The sequence below is a fragment of the Ambystoma mexicanum genome, chromosome 10 (assembly GCF_040938575.1).
Source record: "Ambystoma mexicanum isolate Mex_15411 chromosome 10, UKY_AmexF1_1, whole genome shotgun sequence".
Lineage (NCBI taxonomy): Eukaryota > Metazoa > Chordata > Amphibia > Caudata > Ambystomatidae > Ambystoma > Ambystoma mexicanum.
The window spans coordinates 1477391172-1477414004 of NC_090932.1; the positions used below are offsets into that span (position 1 = coordinate 1477391172).

Consider the following 22833-nt stretch of genomic DNA (forward strand, 5'->3'; position numbering starts at 1 on the left):
GTTATCCACACGGAATTTGCGCTTACCTGGCCGCAGTTCCCTCATGCCTCGGTTCTTTGGCCCGTTCACGGTCTCTGAAGTAATCAACCCGGTGGCTGTCCGTTTACAGCTTCCTTCCACTTGGAAGATCCATCCTGTTTTCCACGTCTCGCTCCTGAAACCTGTTCAAGGGGGTTCACGGTTACTAGTCCCGAAACGTCCCCTACCTGCTATTGGCTCGGACGAGTACGAGGTTCAGCAGATTATGGACACCAAGGTTCGTCGTGGTGTCCGCCTCTTCCTTGTTGACTGGAAGGGTTATGGGCCGGAAGACCGGACTTGGGAGCCTTTGGAAAATATACACGCTCCGACCTGTTTGCGGGATTTTTGGGTTTCCCGTAGAGGGAGGCATTCTTTGAGGTGGGGTACTGTCAGGAATCGGCCCGGGATCCGCAGTAGTCTAATTAGGCTAGCGCCGTCCCCGCCGTCTCAGAGAAAACAGGGTCAGGCTACATTGCATCAGCGGTCACGATCCACTCGGTTACCCGGTTAACTCGTATTAGAGGCTTAATTCACGGCCATAAGAACTTGGTACAACCTCGTCCTTCAGGGTTCTTGCATTGGCGGATACCATGGAGATTAGGGCAGCGACGTCGACCCGCACCACGGCTGCCGCACGTTCAGGTCATGTGATCGCAACTAGATAAACTCTAGCCTGCAGTAAACTAGTTGCTTCTGATTTTGAATTTGGAGTCCGCTACGTGCCTTGTGAATATCCTTGTTTCCCTGTTCCTTGAACCCTTGTTTTCCTGTCTTGCCCTGCTACCTTGCACTATGAGTATCTCTTGTCGGTGCAATTCCCCCTCACCTTTTGCCTACCTGCTCCTTTCATCTTTCCAGCCTTCCTGCGGAATTAACCCCGTTCTGCCCCACTGCTAAATTGTTGCCGAACCGGATCACGCCCAGGATTTGCCTTTGTCTCACGTTTTGTCTTCTGAACTTTTCTCAGCTACCGACCTGGACTGCCTTATGGATTGCTACTGCCTCTCAACTTGATCAACCTGGTTTATACTCACGCGTGGACTGCATAGGATTTCCTCCGGCTTCTGGGGATCCACCTGACCAGTGCTCCTCATCAAGACTGCCGGTACACTACTCCTCTCCGTTCCCCGGTACGGACTAGAGACTGCCGTGGTACCATCAGGGGCGGAGGTAGAAGCGTCCTCGTTTCCTTGGGGATTGTACTGCTGACCCTTAGGCGTACGCGTGCCGGCGGGAATAGTCCTACACCCCTGTACCTGGCGGTCTTACTGGAGCATTGGTTGCCTATGGAATTCTTGTTACCAGTCCCATGGTAAGAGTGTCTGTCCTATTTCATGTTTCTGTTTTTTGATGTCCCTTGTGTAAGCATTAAGGATTCTTGTTTTTCTTATATATTGTAACAGCTATTTCTGCTCCTTGTAATGTCGGCATAAAAAGCATTACTGTTTTCAACTGGAATACGGTCGCACACGAGGGAGTCTCCTGCCACGCGCGTTTGGGTCCATTCTTCCAAACAATTGATCCCTGGCGCTGGTTTATTTTATATCCAGACACAGGGTTACATTGTAGGGTAGAATTCTTCATCTACACTACGAGGGCAACCTAAGAAGGCAATCTTGACAGATGGCAATGGAGGCGGAAGGTGATGCTGATCGCGCCCTATCCACTTTGGGACCCGCTTCAGTGGCGAACCCGCTGGACTTGAACTTGTGGGTCTTGGCCTTATCTTGGGCCCCCACAGATGAGGCACCCTCAAGGGACTTAGAAGACCGCTCCTCAGACCGGCCGGTCCTGGACGAGGCAGGACCCTGCTCAGAGCACGGGTCATAGGCCTTGTGTGTGTTTAGCCATGCGCCAGCCTACTATGCATGTCCTTTGTTGTTTTCTTGGAGAAACCGAGGCTTTTCTTACACTCTGCTTCCTTGTGGTCAGGATGCAGGCAGTAGAGGCATTGTAGGTGCTTGTGCTTCACAAACAAATTCTGTAGCCCGCATTTGGTGCAGGGCTAGAAGAGGGACCTTCCCTCCTTCTCCTCCGTCATGGTCGGAGGGCGCGAAGTAGGCCCAAGATGGCCTTCTGGAATATTAGGTGGATCTTCACCCTTGAGGGGCGCGGAACGTCCCCACAACAGATCCCCGCTGTCAGCAGTTTTAGAAAAGAGCACACAGGCTCTTGGAACAAAAAATTGACTTTTTACATCGAAAAACATGAATAGGATTAGCTCGGAGAGCAAACTCGAGGACTCCCAGCACTGAAACGTGCGGTACAAATCTGAAGATGGTTGCCAGAGGAGAGGCATAGGGAAAGGACTGCCATTGGATGGGGCAGTATGACCCAGAGGACAGTGATTGCTTTAGCAGAGAAATACAGTTTTAAAGTGAAAGTGAAAGTGTTTTTTCTTTTACCGAGGATTCCCAGCCTGACGACAGGGAATATTCATGACCCATGCAGGAGAAAAAACGATGCCTCTGTTTTGGACATTCCCTTCATTCAATGTGATAACTTTGTTACTCTATATCCCATCTACTTCATTTATCTACTGAGAGATACGTCTTGGTTGTTCGACCACTGTTACCAATAGGTGAGCCAAGTGAAGATACTGTCTCCTGTCTTACCTATATCAGGAACTTAATCAGACCACCATGTTTTGGGCAGGGGGAAATCTCCTAACAGTCTGCCACTTAAATATCCCAGTTGTGCCTTGGCATTGTTGTACCTTGTGCCCTTAACCATTAGGTGATATAAGAGGTGGTGTCCGTCCCACAGATCTAGGTACAGGTTGCACCTGAAACCCACTCCATAACCCAGTTACATTATGGAGTTGTTGTGGTTGCTGTGATGGTTTTAGGGTGTATGTCTGTTGTAGTAGGACATGAAATTGACATCTCTGATCAAACTTCGCTTTTAGGCAGAACATTTTCAAGTATTCCCACTTTCTTTAGTGCCTCATTTTAGAAAACAACCTTAAATATCATGACTAAGACATCCTGTAGTGAGTGCCAATCCTTTGTAAAGTGGTGACCCACTGGAGTTTCTATTATGTGATTTGTTAGGACCAATTGTCCCATTGCAAACATTGTAATGTTTTTGCGAACATGCTAGGTCAAGCTTTAGGTTTCATTACACTTAAGTTCGGGAACAAAGGATGAACTCAGTCTATCCTAAGAATGCTGGAAGAGCGCAGGAAAATTGTAGACCTATGGCTTTCGGAAACCAATCAGCACAGTACTACACGCAATGCTGCAGCACCTCCCCATGAGAGGAATGTTTAATGCTACAGGAATATGATGTGTGTCAATTGGTTAGAGAAAAGCGTCAATTGTAATTATGAAGTAAATTCAAAATGGCATATTTTCTAGTCCACATTTCTCAATGTGTTGCATTTTTAAGCTCCGTCTCTCAAGGCTGTTTTTGAATTGTCCTCAATTCAGATGCATTGTAGGTACGTTCCAGTGTCTTTAACTTTCTCTACAGCTAATACCCAATGAAGTTAAATGGATGATTTTTTATTTGAAAGAAATATCCATTATTGTCTTCTGTTTCTCCTTTTCATTCGGTTTCTGCCATCTGATGAAGTCTATTGTACTAAAAAGGTCATGCAGTGTACTATTCAAGTTAGTACAGTAAACCTGGGATTTTGCAATGTGTGCATTTATAGGCCCTGTAATATTGCAATGCCAAATTGAACAGCAAGTGTGCTAGGACATCAGTGTTCACAGTAGCTCACACATTACTGGGATAATAGCTCAAGCACAAAGCGCCTATCTTGGTAACAGGATGATACTGTACATCATCGGGTTGAGGCCCTGGTCGGGCCGACTCAATTAGCATCAATCGGTAACTACGTTTAGACCTGCTTCCACCTTCATACCTTTAGATATGGATATGCCTCCAGAATTCCTGATGTTTGCAAAAAATGATCCCAAAAGATCTTCAAAAATATTTCCAGTCCCATTTATTGTACCTGAAACATGACAAGAGGAAATCCTGTTCCTCAAGGAACTTCAAAACAATGACAATTTCTTTGCAAAACCAGTTAATAAGCAAGGGGGAATAGTAGCTATGTATACATTTGAAGAAGGCTGTGGATGTTGACCGGCACGTTGCTTGTGAACGCGGCTATTCTCGTGCTGTTGCTCTGGTGGCACTCGGGTTGGTGGCGTGGTGGTCCCAGGGAGGGTCTGAAGCGTGAAGACACCATGCTTCCCCACATGAAACGCTGCAACTTCACCTTGCAACATCTACAGCAGTACGGTGCCGCCACCAGTGGAGAAGGGGAGGCTGGAGGTGTGAGGGTTCAACAACCCTGCACCGAGAGCATCACATCCTGCTGGCTCTCAACGTGAAGGTGTTTGACGTGACCAAGGGTGCCAATTGTACGGACCTCGGGCTGCGTATGGAGTATTTGCTGGCAAAGATGCATCCAGAGGGTTAGCAACATTTTGTCTTGAGAAAGAAGCACTCAGAGATAAATATGCTGACCTGTCAGACCTAAACGCTGCACCGATGGAAAGTGTTAGAGAATGGGAAATGCAGTTTAAAGAAAAATACAACTACGTAGGACAGTTGCTAAAACCAGGGGAGGAACCATCCGAATACACAGATGAGGAAGATACTAAAGATCATGCAAAACAAGATTGAACTTTGTAAATAACCAAAGTTTGGGGCCTTCGGAACTGCAACCTTGTTCCCAATTCACAGAATATATTCCACGTCTTTGGGTACAGGATGTCTGCTGCATAGTGTTAGGAAGAATTCTCATAAATGTGCCAATTCCTCCCACCTTAGAGCCCTCCAGCTCTTTTGCTAAACTTTGGGACTTTGAACTTTTAATTCTGTGTGTTTTTCTCTTGTGTTTTCTTTGGTTATGGAGTTTTAGACAACTCCATAGGCATCATCTTTTTATGTGTGTCACAGCACCCTCAGTGCAGTGGCACACGGAAGTCTTTTAGTCTTTCCCAAGATTTAAATACCTTCTCTGGGATAAACTACTGTTTCCCAGAGAAAGTAAAGCGAAATTGACTTTACTAGTCTTTCCAAATTCCTAGACACAGCACACACTATCTTACCATAGAGTGCTGGAGGGGTTACTTAGTATCCCCTATGTCTAGAAACTCATGTAGCAGTCAAATGCTACCCTTTAGTCTTGAAATGGCTCGTGACAGTGGTTTCACAACGAATTACCATGATTTTTCCCAACCGCGAACACTGGTAGCGTTAAATCGTGGGAGCCATGTTTTTCAAGATGGCGTCTGAGCCTCCTTTGTTTAAACTGGTCCCGAAATTCTTTTTTCGCCATTTCTTTTTGGAAAGGTCCTTCGGAGTTTGTCTCTGCGAGCTAAACCAGGCTTGGTCCCTTTGTTCCTACGCCTTTGGCGGGCTTCAGGACTGAAGACCGCCTCTGGCGCCCAAGTGTCTGGTGTGGGTAGGAAGTGAGTGAGGTGCCCGAAACTCCCTGTGCTTAGTCTCATATGAGACCCAAAGGCACTCTGCCGTGATTGGCTGGCTGACTGTCCGGCACGTTGAAGCCCTGCTGCAGGTCCGAATCGCCAAGTTCATCTCGACAGAGAAGCCCTTCAAGGACGACTTCTCCCTTTGAGTTGGTGGGACCAATCAACTCATAAGCCACCTGGATACCATTCTCGGACCTGGTTCTATTTTCCTCAGAGTGCTGCAGGAAACAGAATAGCCAGGGAGAAGGACGCCATTTTGTGTGCTTGACTACAGCTACCGGAATTGAAGATTTGCATTTGCCAGCTTTTTGACCAGTGCTAGTGCAGTGCAGGAGTCCCCCAACGTCCCCACGACTGAGGCTCAGGAACAGCGAGATCTGCAGGAACTGCCAGGAACAGACATCTTCAGCTGCATCTTTTTCTTCATTGTAAGGTAGGAACAAGTTACTTACCTGTAACTGTTGTTCTCCAGCATGGGTCTGGCATGGATTCACATGCTCATGAATATTCCCCGTCAGGCTGGGAATCCTCGGTAAAGAAAAAATTAGTATCAGTTTCGTTTCTGATCTGTCTTTCGCAGTAGTAACCAATCACTGATCTCTGCGTCATACTGACCACAGCCAATGACTGCCATCTCCCTAAGCCCCGCCTCTGGCAGCCATCTTCAGATTTGGTAGCACGTGAAGTGGCATTATAACCAAGTGAAGAGCCGCAGAGGGGTAGGCGGGAGGGTTTGCATGTGAATCCATGCCAGACCCATGCTGGAGAACAACAGTTACAGGTAAGTAACTTGTTCCTTCTCCAGCATGGGGTCTGGCATGGATTTGCATGCTCATGAATATAAGAATAGATAGCAGTACACACATGCACAGCCACGGGAGGTGGCAAAGGCTCAACATTAAGCAATACAACAACTCAACATTAAGCATCTCTTACCTCCTCACCAGGCTCACCTTAAGCGAACCGGTTATGCAGCACTGCTTGGCCGACCCTGGACTCCTCCCTGGAATCCCGATCGACGCAGTGGAATCTCGTGAAGGTGTGCGTCGACCTCCACGTAGCAGCCCTGCAGATGTCCAGCAGGGTCACACCAGATAGGAACGCCGTAGTAGCAGCGATCGCTCTGGTCGAATGGGCTCTCGGACGGCCTGGCAGCGGTCGGTTAGCCAACCGGTGGCAGTGCATGATGCAGCCGGAGAGCCATCTGGAAATAGAAGACTTCGAGACAGCCTTCCCTTGCCCTTGGGCATAAAGGAGGGGTGCGTCCTAAGCACCACCCTCGAGGCATGGAAAGTCAAGTACGGTGCTTTGCAGGATAGGGCCTGGATCTCTCCCACTCGTCGTGCGGAGGTAATGGCCACCAGGAATGTAGTCTTTCACGACACAAACTTCATCGGTGCGGAGTGCATCGGCTCGAATGGGGGCCCCATGAGCCTAGTCAGCACCACATTAAGTTCCCACGCCGGGGCCTTCACCGGCGGGAACGATAGGAACAGTCCTTTCATAAACTCTTTCACCAGTCGATGGGACCACAGGGACGTCCGTCCTGTGGTTCTGATATATCTGGAGATCGCCGCCAGATGAATCTTAATGGAGGCATGGGCTAGCCCAGCCTTTGCCAGCGATAGCAGGTACGGCAGCACCTGAGGGGCCGTAATCCGTAGGGGGTTGATCCTCTGTGCTCGGCAACAGATAGAGAACCTCTTCCACTTGTGACCGTAGCATTTGAGAGTCGAGGACGCCCTGGCCTTTGCAAGAACCTCTCTGCAGTCGGCCGGTATATCGTACCCTCCAAACTCTAGCGCTGCAGGCGCCAAGCCTGCAGGTTCAGCGACGCCGGGTCGTGGTGGAAGATGGCGCCTCCTTCTCTGGAGAGAAGATCCGCGTCCGCCGACAGCTTGATGGATGGGGACGTTGACAAGTCCAGAAGGTCCAGGAACCAGATCTGCCTCGGCCACGCCGGTGCGACGAGGATCATCCTGCACCGGGACCTCTTGAGCTGGTTGATGAGTCGAAGCAGCAACGGCAACGGAGGGAACACATACAGGTATAGGCCGTCCCAGGGGAACAAGAACGCATCGCCCATGCTTCTCGGCTGGGTAAACCTGCTGGCGAACCTCTGGCATTTCGAGTTTGTCGCTGTTGCGAACAGGTCGATTTGGGGTTTGCCCCATCGTCGGAAGAGTTGATCCACCTGATCCTGGCGCAGCTCCCACTCGTGACACGTGCGCAGCTCCCTGCTGAGCGAGTCGGCGATGGTGTTTCTTTCTCCTGCCAGGTGGAAGGGAACCAGGAACATCCCCTGGGCGACCGCCCAGTGCCACAGATCCTGTGCCTCCTTGGATAGGGCTGGGGATCTGGTACCTTCCTGCTTCCGTATTTGTCCGTGAAGATCCGCACCACCTTGCCCTTGAGCGACGGGAGGAACGATTTGAGAGCCCAGAACACGGCTCGGAGTTCCAGGATGTTGATGTGCAGGAGCTTCTCCTCCGGGAGCCAGAGGCCTCTTGCGTGGAGATCTCAGGTGTGGGCGCCCCAACCTTCCAAGGAAGCGTCCGTCGTCACCGTCTCCTGGTACGCCGGTGTCTGAAAGTCCTTGCCCGCCGTGAGGTGCGCTCGAACGCCCCACCACTGAATTGCCCGCCGGAACACCTCGTTGAGGGGGACCCTGTCTTCGAAGGTGCCCGTCGCCTGCATCCAAGAAATTCTTGAAGAGGGCGCATCCGTAGTGTGCAGAGGCGCACCAGGTAGATGCAAGAGGACATCATCCCCAGGAGGGACTTGATGGACCTCACCCTGGCCACGTCCGTGGCTAGCAGGCGCTGCACTTTGCCCAGAATGGTCTTCGTCCTTTCTTCCGACGGTGCCGCCAGGCGCCTCACTGTATCGAGCTTCGCTCCCAAAAACAGGGCCACCTGCGACGGCACCAGGTGGGACTTTGGGTAATTTATGGCGAATCCCAGGTCTGTGAGTAGCTGGACGGTCCTTGCAGTGTGTTCGACGGCGAGTTCCATCGTCCTTGAGCGGATGAGCCAGTGGTCCAGGTAGGGGTAGACGTGAATCCCCTGCAGGCGCAGCCGCGCCGCCACAGGTGCTAGGCACTTGGTAACGACCCTGAGGGCCGACTTCAATCCGAACGGCAGTGCTCTGAATTGGTAGTGGCGTCCCTGGACGACGAACCTGAGGAACTTTGTGACTTCTGAGGATGGGAACGTGGAAGTATGCATCCTCCAGGTCCAGCGACGATAGAAAGTCGCCTTCCTCCAGCTGTCCCAGCACGTGCTGGAGGGTGACCATCCTGAACTTTTGTGACCTGATGTATTTGTTCAAACGACGAAGGTCCAGGATGGGGCGCCAGCCGCCCGTCTTCTTCCTGACGAGGAGGTACCTTGAGTACACCCCAGAGCCCCGGAGCCTCTTCGGGACGGGTTCGAAGGCGCCTTTCCTGAGCATCGCCCGTACTTCCAACAGCAGTTGCGGGACGTGATTTTCCTTCCTGGCCACAGGTGGAATGTGAGGGCACTTCTTCAGGAATTCGATAAAGTGTCCTCTTGCCAGGGTATCCAGCACCCAACGATCAGTGGAGATGGACTTCCACACGCCGACGAACTTCGTCAGCCGGCCTCCCACCGGGGTGCTTCGGTGGGGGCCTGAGGCCACGGCCGGTTCAGTCCTGCTTGGAGGTGGTGGCCTTGCCGCCCTGGCCACCTTGCCGACAGCGGCGAGGCACTCCCTGCTTGCCGCGACCCCTGTAGGCCTCCTGAGACGAGGAGCGTGCCGCCTGGCGGTAGGACGAGCCACCGCTGGATCCCTTGGAGGCCCCCTGTCTGCCTCCGGAGCTCCGAAAGGGCTGTCGTTGCTGAAGGGCTCCTAGGGCGCGGGCCGTCTCCGTGTCCGTCTTTATGGCTTGGAGGGATTCGTCCACCGCCTTCCCGAACAAGTTGCTGCCGTCAAACGGCATGTCCAACACCCTGGTCTGGACGTCCTGACGGAAGTCGGTCGCCCGGAGCCAACCCCGTCGTCGTAGGCAAACTCTGTTGCCCAGCTGGCAGAACCCGGTATCGGCAATATCGGTTGCCACCGTTATGGCGTGGTCCGACGCCACCTCGCCTTCTTGAAGTATTTCCAGGGCCTCGGACCTCTTGTCGTCCGGTAGGAAGTCCAATAGGGGGGGCCAGCTTAAACCAGTCGTAACGGGCCACGATCGCCAGGGCGTTGGCCGCTTTGATCGTCGTCGCCGCCGACAAAATGACCTGTCGCCCCATGGCGTCCAACTTCTTTCCGTCGCCGTCCGGAGGGGAATTCGACGTTGAGGCTCCTGACCCCGCCGCATTCTTCTTCGCCGCCGCCGAGACGACCGAGTCTGGCGTTGGCTGGGCCCTGAGGCACAGGGGAGCGGTCTCGGGGACCCGGTACTTCTTCTCGTACCGGTCCCGTTTGGCTGGTGCCGTGGAGGGGTTCTTGAGTACCGACAGGCCTTCCTCCCAGATGTCATCGATTAGAGGCACCGCGATGACAGTCTTCCTCTTGGCCTCCCGGCGCTGATAGAGGAAACCTTCCTTTTTCTGCTCCTCCGGGCAGAGCTGGAACAATTCGGACGCCCTGGCGATCATGGCGTGGAATGAGCCAATCTCGTCGGGCGGAGATGCCCGTGCGACGGGAGACCCGTTCCGTCGTCGTCGCCCTCAGAACCCTTTGTCCAGCCCACCGCACCGTCATCTCCCGACTCATGGGAGGATGAGGAGGGAACTGCAGGCCTTAAGGGGGAGAGCGGAGGAGAGGGTTGAGTCCTCCGTCGTTTGTTCTGAGGACTTCCCGACGGGCCAGGTTGCGGGTCCTCCGGCCTGGGCCGTGGTAATCTCGTCCTTATCTTGGAGCATAAGAACTGGATCGCAAACAAAATGGCCGCCGAGCTATCCTGAGGCCTAGGTTCCGGCTGCGCCGGAAGGGAAGGCTGCTCTTCCTCGCCATCGTCGTCTTCCTCGGTTATCTCCCAAGGATCTTCCTTGCGGGACCGAACCTTCTGGAATTGTACTTCGAGATTCCTCGCGACCTCGGTCAGTTCCCCCTCCGAGGCTGACTCCGAGCTCGAGGAGGCTACCGTGCCCCCCCCCCCTTGTTCCATCATGGGGGCCATGACGATGGGCTGAAAAGAGGATTCCCTCCTTGGCGGCATGGAAACTCTAGTCCCGGAGGCAGTCTCCGCTGGCGGGGTCTCTGCCGGCTTGGCCAGAGTCGCCGCGATCGCCTCGATAGAGGCCTTTGCCTGCTGGGTAGGGGCCTTCAACACCTTAGGTGCGTCCTGGGCCTTCTCCTTAGGGGGAGGGGCGACGCCTCACTCCCCCCTCCCGAGATCGGACGGGGCTTCTCCCGAAGCTTACCCGGGGTCTCGGACTTCCTCTTCCCCGAACCGGAGCGTTGGCTCGTGGTTGACGGTGCCGGGGAAGGTGCGCCCTGCCTGGCGACCGAAGAGCCCGACCTTTCAGCGCTCCCGGAGCCAGCGGACTCGCGGCGCTTGGCCTGGTGTTGGGCCCCCGTCGCCGGGGCGCCCGCACAGGACTTAGAAGCCCGCTCGGACCCTTTCTTCTTCTTCTCACCCGTTGAGCCCTTCTCCAACCAGCTGGCGAGACGAGATCGAAGGTCCCTCATGGTCCGCTCCGACAAGTTCTTGCAGAACTGGCAGTCCTTCTCTACATGAGTCTTGTCCCCATTAAGACAGTAGAGGCATCGCGAATGTTCGTCCTCCTTGAACACATTCTGCAGCCCGCATCCAGGGCAGCTGCGAAACAGCTTGGGTCCGGGTGACGAACTTGCGTCCTGGGCCATCTCGAAGTAGGCCGCGAATCTTCTGGAATCCTCCAAGAGGTTGATTCGACGAAATCTTCACCCTTGAGGGGCGTAGGAAAATCCCGCAACGGGTACCCGTTAACGGGAGTAGAAACGGTGGAGCTTGAGGCTCGATTAACCGAAAAAATGTGAAAATTCACCTGAAAAAGCGTGAAACATGCAGTAAAAGCTTGAGAGCTAAGCACGAGGACTCCCAATACTTGAACGTGCGGTAAAAATCTGAAGATGGCTGCCAGAGGCGGGGCTTCGGGAGATGGCAGTCATTGGCTGTGGTCAGTATGACGCAGAGATCACTGATTGGTTACTACTGCGAAAGACAGATCAGAAATGAAACTGATACCGATTTTTTCTTTACCGAGGATTCCCGGCCTGACAGCGGGAATATTCATGAGCATGTGAATCCATGCCAGACCCCATGCTGGAGAACTGTGAAAACCCGACCGAGAGAACTCACCTCTCACTGCGAAAGTGCTTGAAACTTTGGCAACTTGCAGGCCTAGTCCGCTTTTGACCCAACATATGAATCTTTCTTTTACAATCTACTTCTGAGAACTTTGGCAAAGCCTTTCTCGTTTAACTTCCAGAACTGCTTTATCCTATAGAAGACTTTAGTCCATTGACTTTGGTCTAACCTATTGCACTGAATCAACTCCTCTGGGGAACTCAAACTATTTGCACGATTTTAAGAGTACCTGTAATATTCGTTTTATTAACTTGTGCATTTTTGCTCCTACTTCAAATGCTCTGAATGCCATTTTGCTCCTCCTTCAAAGTAATCTAAATGCCTCGGAACCTAGTATTGTGTAGTACTGAAGTATATTTCTGTGTGATATAGAATGCCTCCTTCTAGTGAATGTTTTATAACTGACTGTGAAATAAATTAATAAGTGTTTTACCAAGAAACCTTGAGTATAAGAGTCTATTTGAATACTTGTAATTATAGACCTCTGTGTAACATCCTTAAAGCTCACATTCCCTCTTGAGATAAACCTGGCTGCTCAGCAACGCTACCACAAAACTGTCTAGTACAGACTTAAACCAAAGGTTGGTTTTGCTTACACCTGTAGTCCCAGCTGTGTGTAGTGGTCCCAAAGGGTACTGCATACAAATGTTGCCCAACACATACTATTCACAAGTATTCGTACAAGGAAAGTACAGTGTTTGTACAGGCACAAGGACATTTTGAATACTTGGCAGTTAAGATTTATGCTGCCAAAACTTTCTACACCCTGCACTTGCGCGATCTCAATGTCACCTGGACTAGAAAGATTGTTGTCTCTGTCTTCCCTCTGTTCCCCCTCCCTTGCCTTGTTGCGCCTTGAACACTTGCGTATAGGCGCGTTATAAATGCCATATCATATTATATTACAGTTGTAGTGTCTGGGAACAACCTAATGAAGAGTGCCACGTATTGTGCTAGAATCAACAAAATATATGCAACACTTTTTAAAGTAAATTCCTCAACTGTTTCATGAGATTTCAAAGTAGGTATGGTGTCTATTTTCCTAAACAATGCAACTCGCTATTCCAAGTTGGCAAAGATTCCAATGGTTGATCTTATATGTATCCAGAATCTTTGTAAAAATGGTGTTGGGAGGGATTCCTAAATCAACAAGAAGCTATATTTCTGACTCTGAGAGACACCAGAATTCCATTATATTCTGCCCTACATAGGATTTACAAGGATCCCTTAACTGTTTCTTTGTGTGGTAAGGTCCTAGAACCTGCTGAGAAATATATTGATACTTTCTTACAGTCACTAGTCCAACAAACAAGGCCGTTCCTCAGAAAAACTAGTGACCTCATTAATTTTATAGAAGGTTATTATTATAGACACGAGAACATTTTAGTTACGTGTGATGTCACTTGATTATATACCTACATACCTCCAAGGGAGGCTTTAGACTTTTTGACAGATTACTCCCCTAAAGTTCCTGCACATTTAATTACAGATTTGTTAGAGATCGCACTTTGCAAACATGTTTTTACCGTTGATGAAGCGATTTCCTGGTAGATAAAGGGTACAGCGATCTAGGCATCATTTGCACCAAGCTTAGCAAATATATCTGTCTGAATTTTAAGAGAAACATTTTCAACAAAAATGAGGTTCAGGACAAAATACTGTGTTTTAAAAGATTTGATGATATTTCATTATCTGGTAAGGAAATATTTCCATTCTGAATGAGTTTCAAATGTGGTTAAATTCTCTCAATTCAAAACAAACCTGAAATTTGGCATGTGGGTAGGCTCCATGGTGTAGATAATGTAATTTCCCAACATGCTACAAACGTGAAATTTGTCATGTGGGTAGCATCCATGGCACACGCAATGTAACAAGTATAAAATATACTCTTTTCCTATTTTTTAAGCGGTCTGCAATGCTTACCCCTGCATGGCTCTTTGCGCCGTAGTTTTGCCGTAGTTCACACTCATTGTTAGTTAAGTTCAGCAGTTCATGAAAACTTCAGCAGTTCATTGTTCCTAAACCTTCCACACTATCATCATTCTAAAGGACATTCGCGGCACTCAATTTTGAAGTCATGCGAGTGACACAATACAGTGCTTTTCTAGAAATGCAGAAGACAGGAAATTGTGCATGTCTCGTCAATAGTGTCCCCAATTACGTTGTCCATCACATTGTGGAAAATCTCTCTTGATAACTGCAGAAACTTTGTTTCCCACAGAAAGTTGATGAATGTATGCCATCTCAACAGTACGGAGCTTACATGTTTCAGCCGTACACGTACGGATACAGCACTTCAAGCTTACACACTTAAGCCCTATACATACAGGACTTAGGTTGAGGTTGCTGCTGCCTTGGCTGAAGATCGCAACACCAATAATGTTGCTGTGCAATCTCAATGCTGCAACTCAAAGTAGCTGGAAATGAATTGACGGGATTCATGCTTTTCTCATGGTCAGTTTTATGTGGCTTACTCCAGAGTTGGAAACAAAGACAATGGGCCTCATTCCGAGTCTGGCGGTAGCCATGCCGGAAAAACCGGCAGACTGCTGCCGGACTTGAAATACCATTCCGCCTCCGTGATTGCCGGAATCACTGGGGCATTACAACCCCAGTGACCTGGTAATTCCGGATGCTTAATTCCGTAAATCCCCATTCCCATGGAGTCCTATTGGACTCCATGGGGATGGGGACAATGGAAACACTGGTTCCGTCTATGACGGAGCCAGTGTTTCCATTTGCACCTGCAGGCAGGTGACGTTACTTCCGCCAGGTCAGACCTGGCAGGATTGACACCTCCCGCCTGCAGGACTCGGAATCAGCCAGTCCGGAAAAAACAGTGGCGGCGGATGTACCGCCACCATTGTTTCCGGACCGGCTGACTCATAATGAGGCCCAATCTGTTCATACTAGCTCCTATAGGAAAGACTAGCAATATTGTCTACAAAGAAACATTAGTTTACTTAAATAAATAAACTTCAAACTAGGATACATTACTCACCGTAATCGTATTTCTGGTGCTTGTATCTGCTTAGATTCACATGCTCTGCATAGTCTGACATCTAGTGGAAGCCACAGAATATTACAAGATTTGTTTTCAAAACTCGAAAACAGACGTTGACAGGGCGTGTTAATAATACTATCCCTAGTATGACTTTTATTGTACCCATGGTCCTTGACACGTCGAGGTCCCTCACATTGTTTGGTTCTGACATGAGGTTGCATGAAATGTAGCGCGAGTATAGATATGATAAAGCAGAAACATTGGTAACCCAGAAAACATCTATGCGCCTGTTACGCTCACCTGGCTGCCACAGGGGCGTCGGTCGGACCCGGACTGCTGCGGCCTCCACCAACGTGATGCGTAGTGCAGAGATGACAGACTGGACTGGCCCTCCTAATCTCGTCAGCTTGACCGGTAGAAGGATTCTCCTGCAAGTGGAGAGAGGAATTTAACCACCTGTGGATTCTAGTGATGGCACCTCCCTGCTCTCCCCACTAATCACCTCCGAAATCCCCTTCCAGCACTCTCACCTTATATTCTTGAAAGATGAGCTCTCCATCCTGCGTGGATTGCAGGGGTGCGTAGACACCAGTTGCTTCACTGGTTAAAAGGCGTTGTCATGATGCCTACCCCCGGAGCACCAGGCCAGGCCCAGCACCCCCGGAAGCAGGCATCATGCCCTCGGGTAAAAGCCCAGCGGCCCCTTATACGGGCTCTTTGGATTCAGTCCTGGCGCCTTTGGCGCCAGGCTCATGTTGGACATCAGTCCTGGCGCCATAGGCGCCAGGCTCATAAAGGGAGGTGTTTTGTGCACTTACCTGATGCAGACCATGCAGCACGCTTCAGGCCTCCCTGAGACCTGAAAGGGACTATTTTTTCACTCGGGCATGGCCAGGGAAGGATACATACCTAGTTGGGGAAGGATACATACCTGGGACTTCTTTGGAGGCTATTTAAGCCACGCCCAGACAGCAGCTTCGCGTTGTTCTGCTTCCTGCAGCTTAACGCTCACTGTGTCTGCTCCTGCCACGCCCACCTCGAACCTGGAAGACCTGCAAGGAAGGAAGAGAAGAGAAAGGTGAAAACCAAGGACTATTTCAAACTTCTTACCTGCATCCGGAATCTTCTCGCCAGCATCCCTGAAGAAAGACTTCCATTTAAAAGCATTGCGTTGCTCGCTGCAGCGCCACGCTTCACTCACCTGTCCTCGAGACATCTCCTGGCTCCATCGCGGCTGTCAGCATCGGACACCACATCTCTGCACCTAGGGGAGGGAGGAAGAAACAAAAGGTGAGCAGAAGGAACACAGAAGGAAAGCCTGATTAACAGCCATAATACTTTCCGGCTTTTCTTCCACATTTCGGGTCGGCGCCGCCCCGTTGGCAGGTACCGTACCCCGGCCCCTATGGGGAAAGGACAAGAGACATTTCTGGGGAATGATAAGGACATTTAGAGGGATCGCCCTCATCACTACTCACCTCGGCAGTTTAACCCCTCGATGCATCGCCTTCACTCTGCACCTGAAATAAAGGACAGATCACAGGTTAGAAAGACAACATAAATGGGGCCTCACTTGAACTTTGAACTTTCATACTTACGGCGCATCGCTCAGGAAAGTCAAGTGGATTTTGCCAGCGCCATTCTGACAACCAGTGAAGTAACTGGATGAACACGTGCCCCTGCACCAGAAGCAGGATGGAGAGTTCATCCTTCCAAACCATAAGGTGAGCTTAAACCGGGGTTTGGAGGAAGTTAGAGAGGAACGAAGGGGGAAGGGGGAAAGGGGGGAGCTAGCACACTATTCTGCAGACTGTTAATCCCCTTTCTCATCTGCAGAAGGATATTCCTACGGGCCAGGAGGCAAGCACGATTTGGAGGTCCTGTCCAATCGGTGTTCCGGGTCCTGCGCATCACGCTAGAAGAGGCCACAGCAATCGAGACTAGACCAGCGCCCCTGTGGGAACCAGGTGAGCGTTACAGGCGTTGGGGAGTTCCGGACGAGAGTTGACTCTGAGGTTCCTGGCGAAGACCAGTAAGTATAGAGTTCATAGAGTTCATTATGTCCGATGTTCACTCTTGTCCCATTCCTTTCTTATCTTGCAGTGGAGTTCGAGAAAAGATGGTCTTATGGCGGTAGATGGCGTTCAGGTAAGAGTCTGTATTACCCGATGCTGTCGGGTAAATGATGCATGTATTTAATGTGTTGTCTTCTCCCCGTTTTCAGATGCAGCGTTTGAAGATGTGAAGAGTTAAAGAATAATGCCTCCGGTGGTAAATAAGGTAAGTCTATGGTGGTAAGAGAGATTGTATTTGTTGGCTCTCTCGGCTCACCTGGTTATTTCTTTTGTCCCCAGATGCCGGAGCACGACGAAGAAATGATGGAGGCAGCGCGGATCGAAAGGTGCTGTGAGGACTGGTGAGTATGGCGCAGCGCTGCAGCTGGCGATGCAGCGCGTGTAGAAAGAATGTCCTTTCCAGGTGCTGAGACGTGATGGTTCCGGAATCAGGTGAGAAACTGGAATAAAGTTTGTTTTCTAACCTTGCCTCTACTTTCCTTCCTTTCTAGGAGCTCCGGATTCAGGACGGGCGTGGCAGAGGTCTGGAAGCTGACTTGCAGGCACGGTGAGCGTTACGCTGCTGGATGCAGAATAACGCTAAGCGTGTGTTGCTGGTCGGGCGTGGTTTAAATGGCCTCAAAAGTAGCGGAACGAAAGGGCGAACAAAGAACCACCCTAACCGTCCCGCCGTGGGCGTGGTTTAAATAGCCTCAAAAGTAGTCCCAGGTAAGAAGTCCCTAGAACCACACCCGAGTAAAAAATAGTCCCTGTAGTAAAATAGTCCCTTTCAGGCTTCATGTTGGATTGGAGTCATTTGCAGCATGGTCTGCCTGAGGTAAGTAATGACTATGAGCCGTCATCATTATATGCATCAACCATTGCGGTGCTTTGGATGAAGTTCCTTGTTTTTAATTCTCCACAAATATTTTGTTAGTTTTTTCGAATGATCACCGAGTGAATCAATAACTCACACTTCGTATGAAGGTCAATAAAATCTGAAACAGTTCCTCTTCGAGATGTGGCCCCAAGTTCCCTCTTCGTTCTAAATGAATCTGCTGACTCCTAAATGGGCAGCAGCCCCTACACATCCCACACCCAAGGACAGAACCCCTCATACACTATGAGGAACCTTCTGTGAAAACAGTTCTTTGAAGTCACCCATTAACTGGTACTAAAATAAGAATTAGCCTCCACACTAAAAATGTGGACCCCTACAAGTGTTTATGTGTGTTAAAAACATTGTCCCAAGTAACACTTTCGGGCAAAACTTGGAAGTACAATTCAACGCCTCCCTGAATGTGATTCAGCTCAGGGCAGACATGACAGCAGCGCATGATGCTACCCAACGTCGTATCAATGAGTTGCATGCTGGCTTACAGTCAGGGGCTGGAGCTTCTAGTCCTGGTGCGGATTCTGCCACAGGAAGAGCTCCGTCGAGAACGGAGTCAGGGCCTGTTTTCATGGCAGCCCAGTTTCCATTGGCTCCTCCAGAAAGGATCCTAGGGGATCCTAAGACCTTTCGAACATTCATTAATCAGTGCCGTTTGCATTTCTTGTGTAGGCCTGCCTCCTTTCAGGATGCTACTACAAAGGCAGCTTTTGTTTTGTCTAACCGTGGGGGTACTGCTGCAGTATGGGCCAATCCCCTGCTGGAACAAAGTAGCCCGTTAGTATATGATTGTGAGGCACCGATTACGGCTATGACGCGTGTCTTTGATACCAGGTATAAATCACAGGCTACGGACCTGGAATTGCTTTCTTTGCAACAGAAGAACAGTTCCCTTTTGGAGTATTTGGCTAAATTCAATCAGCTCGATGCAGAAACAGATTGGCCAGAGGAAAAGAAAGCAGCTCTGTTCTATAAAGGTCTCTCGGAAGGCCTGAAGGACGTTTTAGCAACAGTACCAGTGGTACCTAGTGGTTTCCCAGAACTGGTTGACCTAGTGTTGCAAATTGATGCTCGCAAGGCGGAACGAAAGGGCGAACAAAGAACCACCCTAACCGTCCCGCCTGTGTTGACACCTGTTTCAACATCCGAGCCAATGCAGATCGGTGCCATTCGAGGACCACTTACCTCCACCGAAAGAGAGCTTAGAAGGGCCAATCATTTATGCTTCTATTGGGGCTCCTCAGAGCATTTCCTGAAACTTTGTCCCAAAAAACCTAAGGCGGCGGGAAACACCAAAGCTCAACAATAGAGGGGCTTCCCTTTGTCGAGTCAAGTTGTTATGGACCTCAAGTCCTCGGTTCCTTTCTCGGTATTGGCTACCTTGTCTTGTCCCTCTGAGAAACCCTGGTCTGTTGAACCCATTCTTGATTCAGGGGCAAGGGGAAATGATGTGGCCGCTCAATACGTTTGTGACCATTCCATTCCATTGCTTAGCAAGAAAACACCAGATTTAGTCAATGCAGTGGACGGTGCCTCCCTGATCTCTGGTCTGGTGACGGAACAAACCATTGACCTTGTGTTATCAATTGGTAACACACATTCAGAGGTCATCCATTTTGATGTCATTTCAGCTCCCAAACTCAAGGTGATTCTGGGACTGCCCTGGTTAACCAAACATAATCCCATCATCGATTGGGTGTCACGTTCTGTTACATTCACCTCGTACCAATACCAGTCTTGTCACGTACCTATGGTTGAACCAAAAAATCCTAGTACCCTGCTCCTGGACACAGCATGTCCTGTTGGGGCTATCACTACAATGCTCCTTCCTTAAGAGTATGATTCTTTTAGGGATGTTTTTAGTAAAAAGGCGGCAGAAAAACGACCTCTGCATCGTCCCTATGATTGCCCGATTGAATTACTGGCAGAGGCCCATATTCCTTCGGGTAGAATATATTCACTCACGGAAAAGGAGAACGTGGTGTTAAAGGAGTACCTAGACCAAGCACTCTGTATGGGATTCATTCGTCCCTCTAGGTCTCCAGCAGCATTGCCTCTTTTCTTTGTTCCCAAGAAAGAGGGAGACCTACGCCCCTGTATCGATTACAGAGAATTGAACGCAATCACAGTACGGAATCAGTATCCAATACCTCTGATTTCAGTCCTGCTGGATCAATTGGGTTCTTCCAAGTTTTTTACCAAACTGGATTTAAGGGGGGCTTATAATCTGGTGAGAATCAGAGAAGGTGACGAATGGAAGACAGCTTTTAAGACAAAGTACGGTCTTTTTGAATATCTAGTCATGCCATTCGGCTTATGTAACGTCCCAGCTACGTTCCATTATTTCATTAATGATGTTTTCAAGGACTTACTGGACCAATTCATGGTTGTTTATCTTGATGATATCCTCATATATTCCTCTACTTACCAAGAACACGTTCAGCACGTCTCCACTGTTCTACAGAGACTACGTGAAAACAGTCTCTATGCTAAATTGGAGAAGTGTGTCTTTCACGCCGATCAGGTGGAATTCCTAGGGTACGATATCACCAGTGAGGGTGTTAAGATGAGCAATAATAAAGTTAAGGCAATCTTGGACTGGCCTGTTCCAACTAATATAAAATCCCTTCAGTCATTTCTGGGATTTGCAAATTTTTACAGGCGGTTCATCCATTTCTTTTCTGCTATCGCAGCTCCCTTGACTGCCCTAACCAGTTCAAAACTATCGCTTTGTCTAGAATGATCAAGCCCAAGAAGCATTTGAGACGCTTAAATCCTCGTTTATTTCAGCCCCGGTGCTCCAGCATCCGGATCAAAAGCGTTGTTGAGGCCGATGCCTCTGATAATGCTATTGGGGCTATGCTTTCAAAGAAATGTGAGGACACAGGCCTTCTACATCCTGTGGCCTATCATTCTAGAAAACTTACCAAGTATGAGATGAATTATACGATCACTCAACGTGAACTACTTGCAATACAAGATGCATTCCTGGTATGGAGGCACCATCTATTGGGTACTATGGCTCCGGTACAGGTCTTCACCGACCATCGTAATCTCCTCGGTCTTAATTCGGTATGCTGTACCACCGCCCGCCACGCACGCTGGCATGAATTCTTTTCAATGTACAACTTCCAAATCACTTTCCGTCCAGGCAGTTTGCATTCTAAGGCAGACGCATTGTCCAGATTGAATGAAGGTGGGCAGACTACCGTCTGAGAAGGGAAGGTGTTACAGCCGTCAATTGTCATTTGTTCTTGTACCATTGACTCTTCTTTGAAGGGTTTAATTCAATCCTGGATGACGACCAATCCTCCAGAACTTCATGATTATGGAATGGAAGTCATCCATTCATTGCCGTATGTACAAGGGCGGCTTTATCTTCCTACATCTGCAACCCGTGTGTTGGCTCTTCAGTTGTGTCATGATGCTTTAATGGCAGCACATCCGGGTAGACGCAAGACTCTTGAGTTGCCCAAACGATGGGCATTCTGGCCCACTATGACTAAGGATGTGTCGGAGTACGTCAGGAATTGCATTGTGCTCAATGCAAAGGTACGGTGTCCAAACCAATGGGGCTGATTCATCCCATGCCTGTCCCAAAGAAACCTTGGTTAATGATTTCGATGGATTTCATGGTAGAATGACCTCTTGTCAGAGGCTGTGATACCATATGGGTGGTCATAGACTACTTTTCAAAAATGGCCTTGTTTGTGCCTTACCAAGGCATGCCTTCTGCTCCTGTCCTAGCTGAATTGTTCTTCCAGCATGTGTTTCGTCGTTTTGGCCTGCCAGAAATCATCATCACTGATCGAGGTTCACAGTTTACCTCTCGTTTCTGGTGTCATCTTGTCACTGCATTGGGTATTGATGGACTTTACTCCACGGGATATCACCCTGAAACTGATGGGCAGACAGTTCATGGTTGAACGTTTTGGGGGCAGCAGAATACGCGTACAATAATTCAGTCCATTTCTCTACTGGCACCACTCCGTTTTTTGCTCTTTATGGTATTCATCCCAGGTCCATTCCTAGTGATGTTATTCCTACCACTGACAATCCGGCAGCCCAAGACTGCATTCGTGATTTTCTTTCTTTGAGGGAGACGGTCTCTGATCACTTGGAGGCCGCACAACGGCAAGCGAAACTATATGCTGACAAGCACCAGATTCCTGCTCCCAATTATCAACCCGGGATGATGGTCTGCTTGGCATCTAAAAATCTCCATTTGCCTGGTCGTAGATACTTGGTGCCTCGTTTTGTGGGTCCTTTCCCCATTAAGGACGTACTCAATCCTTTGGTAGTCCGTTTGGAGTTACCTTCCCAGTGGAAGATACATCCGGTCTTTCATGTTCCCCTCTTGAAACCTTGCCCTGCTGGTACCCGCCTTCCTCCTCGTCCGGCACCCGTTATGGTTAAGGGTGTGGAGGAATACGAGGTCAAAGGTATTTTGGATAAGAAGATACGTGGGGTTCGTCATTTCCTTATTGACTGGAAAGGATACGGTCCGGAGGAGCGTACTTGGGAACCTGAGTCTAACGTGCATGATCCTTTCCTCATGTCCCGGTTTTTGGCCTCCCGCTCTGGGGATCTTTCTTTGGGGGAGGAAACTGTCAGGGTTCCATTGAATTCCTCTTATTCTTCTCATACATCTGCTACATACAGTAAGAGACATTCTCGAATCCCCAAGTTAAATCAGAGACTATCATTACGGAATCCTTCATCTCTGTCTACGCGTTCTTTCAGAGAACGTTACGGGTTGCCTTGGAGACGCTGGCGCCCTGTGTTTTCACATAGGCGTTCTAGCCTACGGCGGTGCATTGTGCGTGCGGTCAGCTGATCAGTATTTATCCCTGCCTACGCTGCAAGGCGCTGCTTCTGAATTTGTAATTCCAAGCTTCGTATTTTGTTCTCTTGTTATCCAGTTCCCCGTACCCCTGGCCTACTCCTTGACCATCCTTGCCTTGTTCTTTTAACTGCTTACCTGGGTTTCCTGCTGACTCGGAACGTCCACGGATTGCCTTTGCCTCATCCATCACGTCTTACCTGCTCGTTGACAACTGGAACGGCCACGGACTGCATTTGCTTCATTTCTCACATCT

At 49.6% G+C, this 22833-nt stretch overlaps 1 protein-coding gene and 1 pseudogene across 8 annotated transcripts in view; one reads left to right on the forward strand and one right to left on the reverse strand.

Moving 5' to 3' along the window:
- Window positions 1–22833, reverse strand: part of KDM2B (lysine demethylase 2B) — a 1898564-nt gene that overhangs the window by 797605 nt on the left and 1078126 nt on the right. The window lies entirely within an intron of this gene.
- On the forward strand, window positions 4110–4737 carry LOC138492435 (membrane-associated progesterone receptor component 2-like; annotated as a pseudogene).